We start from the raw sequence: 4,582 nt of genomic DNA on the forward strand, positions 1-4,582 counted from the left end.
GGGGGGGGGGGGTTAGGGTGAAGTGGGGCATAGGTTCGAGATAAAGAAACGCATAAAGCCGAAGTAAGTTAAGAAAGCTGTTAAAAGGGAAATGAAAGTTCCTGAAGTTAATAAGTTTGTACTGAAATTTCTAATGGAATCACAAGAACAAGGGGTTTCTATTAAGGTAATTTATCCAAGTCAAACCCTGCTCAAGGTGAGCTGTTGTGAGATGAGCTACGTGTTCTCTTATACCACATGGAAAGTAGTTGTTGTCATCTTATCGCCAAAGTTAAGGTTTCTTGGGCGGGTTTAGTAATTGGATGGGGTACCAATAGGAAACGCCTTGTTGTTAAATTTTGTTGTTGAGTTTTTGAAATCCTTTTTGTCCTTCAAAGTGTTATTGTGTTTAACAAATTAACTGACAAAAAAGTAACAAGCCAAAAAAGAAAGCTCAAAAAATGAAAAATTTTTAACCCCTTCTTATAACATAAAAATACACGAAAGACCATGATGCATGTTTTATTTAATAACTCAAAACTTATTTACAGCAGTTAAAGTTTCAATATCACATTAACGAGCAAAACATTTCGTTTTTAAGAGTAACACATCGGCTTATGTAAAAGTTATCAAGTTTCCAAAAAAAAAATTCAATCACTTTACAAATTTGGAACTACAACAATACATTTTCCTTTTTCTAAGATGAAAACTAACCTGAAAACCTGAGAAAAATCGACCGAATTTCAAATTAACTACCAATAAATTGTACTGCGTAAACACAAGGATTGCATCTCAAAAACCATGGCAAAGTATTAAAACTTTACATTTCCAAATAAATCATTAAAGACAAATAATTTATGATACAAGCAAGGTTTTCAATCTAAAAAAAAAGGTGATCCAAAGAGCATTTTGTACCATTTGGAATTTTATCTATTCATACGCAGAAGAACCCAACGAAACCGCTCCACAAAATTTCCGCTCTGCAACCTGAACTTGAGCTGGCTGGCAAATTTAGGAATGAGACTGTTCGCTTGCTGGGACGGTTTTCCTTGGAGAAAACTTGCTGGGATTTTACAAAATATCGATGGTACCTGGGGAAAATGAACCAAAACCTTCTGCTGGCTAAAACAGAAGAAAACGACGCGCGGATTTATAAACGAGAATTTAATAACTGACTAACTTGTATTTGTAAACAATAAAAAGTAATTGTTGACTTTATTTCTATTGTTTCCGTCGGTTATTCTGCTGTCACTGAAGAGGCAAAACAGGTCTCTTTCTTTTCTGTATGTAATATGAGCATGTGAACGATTTTGAGTCAGTTGAACAGCGCGCTCTGCCCAAAGCTAATGTGTGGCTATCTATAACCAGCGTTTTATGGAATAACTACGTATAGGATAACCAGCTTGACCGACATACAGTTTCTTGGTGAGTATCGATTGTTCCGTTTTCTCTGCCGATTAAGCAGCCTTGAGCAGTTTGAGGGGCGTTCTATGAATAATATCGTGTTCAAATTTTCAGCTGCCCGGGGCGATGGGATGTAAAAAACAAACACAAGTTATTCAACAGCATACGCAACAGACCGAAACACGTGCGAAGCAACAAGAAAGATAATTTACCTCAATTTCTAGCTTCGAATATAGACCCAAATCTCCAAGTAACTTTCTCTGACACTCGAAAAACGTTTCAGATCATAATTCCTTCTCAAAGACCATCTTAACGAGCTTTTAAACCCTATTAAAGCTCGTTAGACCGAGACCGCCATATTGCTGAAGGAATAACTTCTGCAAAAATCGTCATGTAAGGCACATTAAAGTTTCTTGGCCGGAATCACTAGGAATGGCGGATAAAATTCACTTCCGTATACCAAATTGGAGGAGAAGGAAGAAACGCGAAAAAATAATTTTGGCGATTTACGGTCTAATTAGACCAAAAATCTGTTTCAAATTATAAGAAAGAATAAAATCTTGGGTGATAACTTAAAAAGAAGACTTCATCTGTTTAGTTTCTAACTGAAATTTATAAACTGTCGGGCTTGCTTATACCCTACGTCAAAAACGTAATGTAAACCCAGTTACGGATTTTGGGAAGCAGGATCCGTGTTTTCCACCACCTATGTACTCAAACAATTACCGGAAATTCGTTTTACAGTATCTTGCTGTGCGTCCATTGTGTAAATTCAAAAGCATCGCTCACGAAAACATACTAACGAGCCTGTTAGCAACTTACTTAATCGCACAGTAGGAAATTCAGGATTAAATACTAAAACTGCCATACCAAAAATTCATAGAATGTATCATACCGTAGAAATGGAATAAAGTGGTAGCTTATCTCTCTAAAAAGAAAAAAAAACTTCTTTAGCGCAGCTTAGCATATAACGGGAGAATTTTATCTCAACTGGTGTGTCAAGGGGTGTGTCAGCATTGATAACAACTAAGACAACGGAATAGCGTAAACGGCTATAAATAAACACGGCAGAACAAAAGAAAACACGTGTTAAAAAAAATTGAACATAACAGAAGTGAGAGAAAAAAAAGAACGAAAAGCGTAGCACTTTAAAAATTGTACGTTTTGGCAAACGATGGCAAATGAGTTAACCAGTTACTGATGGCAAAAATCACGAGCATAAATGAGAATTGCCAGATACTGCAACTGCGTTGATGTTTCCCCACTCGCTTACCAACCGCAGTGCGGAAATACTTCAAAGACTAAAAGCGAAACCATGTAGCGATAACTTTATCGAAAAAACATCTGTACCACATGACACATTCATACAAACAATCAACGCAAGATTGTACTCACTTAGCAAGATTGTAACTCTCTTGCTCCACTGAACATCTGTCTCTTTTCCAGAGTGAATTCTTCCAACGGTGAAGAAAAGTTTATGACAACTGTCAAGTTCAGTGCTATTGAAAACAAATTTATTGAGCAGTAGATAGAGCTCTATTGCTCCTTTAAACTTCGTAAACCGTTGAAAACCACTCCACTCCGCAACAGTTAAAAACCACTGGAATTTGTATCCGTTTATGTTATTTCATTAACTTCACTCTTGCCAAACTAAAGCATTAACGTGCGTATCTTTGTACTGATAACTTGGTACTAATGGATAAAACGCACTCTCCAAGAACTTTCCTTTTAATACAAAGAACAAAACGTTTTTAGACAGTTTATGACCGATTTGGCTTGCGTATGTATGCAAAAATTACAGTTATCTTCAATCCATGACGCCGCAATTTGAACCCGAAAGTGTTTACGCAATACTAATGAGAGCCCCTTTCATCACCTACAGCGGAATATGTGACAAGTCACGTCTTTAACACCAGCTCCCCAGTGTTATGTTGACCCAAACATTGGGAACCACCCCCAAATTGCTTGTGCCGGTCTCACCATACCAGGCTTTGAAAACCAACAAGAAAAATACCATCTTTGGGACTTAAAACGATAAGGAGAAATATAGAATTTTAAAGTGGCCTTAAAACGGAAAACCATGGACTACAGAGTGCTAAAACATTGTTGATGAAGGATTTATCTTTCCTTCCACCGCCGCCATGCTGTAATGGTGCTTACAAATGCGTTTTGAATTCAAAACACTGACTAAATGCAGCTTATCAAATCTTTTAAAAACGAAATGGTAATGTACTGTTATTGCTTTGAACTTGGATGTAATTTTTTGAACGATCGGTAAATCCATTTAGTGTACAATTGACTTCAAAAGCTGGCTGCTAAAATTAAAACTTCGCTTTCAACATGAACATGTGGATAATTATTTCAGCCGTGCAGTACAGCACGGTGCGACGAATTTCGATACTCTGCCACTTGTTAACACATTTTTTTCTTGACTTCATACGAACTAAAAATAAATTCTAAACAAAGTTTCTTTCAAGGTTCTCTTTAGGAGTCTGAATTCTGTAATTTTGTAAGCATTTTTAATAATTTTTCACGCCGTTGCAATTTGAACCCGCAAGTGTTGAAGCAATACTAATGAGAGACCCTTTCATCACCTACAGCGGAATATGCCCTTTCCCACCCTCCCTGGAGTTTTTTTGGTTCTTCTATTGTTCTATAGATAATAACGGCAAATAAACCAATCAAAATCTGTTTTCTGCGCATATTTTTAGAGAACTCTTGGGGTCCTAGAAGAAGGTTTTTCGTATTATTCCGTGCATTGAAATCGTACAAGGAAATCGTAGAGCCGCGCGGGTTGTATTTACAAACTTCCAAGGCCTTGTTTTGATTCTGAACAAGAAAAAAAAACATATTTGGGACTTAAAACGGAAAGGAGAAACACTATAGAATTTTAAAGTGGCCTTAAAACGGAAAACCATGGAGTACAGAGTGCTGAAACCTTGTTGATGAAGGATTTATCTTTCCTTTCACCGCCGCGAAGATATGGTGTAATAGTGCTTACAAATGCGTTTTGAATTCAAATCACGGAGTTAAACAAGGACCAATTGCGGCTTCTCAAGTCTTTTGAGAACGAAATGGTAATGTACTGTTATTGCTTTGAACTTGGATGTAATTTTTTGAACGATCGGTAAATCCATTTAGTGTACAATTGACTTCAAAAGCCGGCTGCTCAAATTAAAACTTCGCTTTCAACATGAAC

At 36.8% G+C, this 4,582-nt stretch overlaps 1 long non-coding RNA gene across 2 annotated transcripts; it reads right to left on the bottom strand.

Annotated features, from left to right (window-relative positions):
- Window positions 1-488: 488 nt before the first annotated feature.
- On the bottom strand, window positions 489-1,803 carry LOC144641797 (uncharacterized). 2 transcript variants are annotated; one of them, XR_013568624.1, is made up of 2 exons: window positions 1,596-1,803; window positions 489-1,070 (listed from the first exon to the last, which is right to left on the bottom strand). It is a non-coding gene; the product is annotated as an uncharacterized LOC144641797 (long non-coding RNA). The 2 variants fall into 2 exon arrangements; XR_013568623.1 differs by having other exon boundaries at window positions 489-1,101.
- Between the last annotated feature and the right edge of the window lie 2,779 nt (window positions 1,804-4,582).

The sequence above is a fragment of the Oculina patagonica genome, chromosome 2 (assembly GCF_052425735.1).
Source record: "Oculina patagonica isolate OP01 chromosome 2, crgOcupat, whole genome shotgun sequence".
NCBI classification, from domain to species: domain Eukaryota; kingdom Metazoa; phylum Cnidaria; class Anthozoa; order Scleractinia; family Oculinidae; genus Oculina; species Oculina patagonica.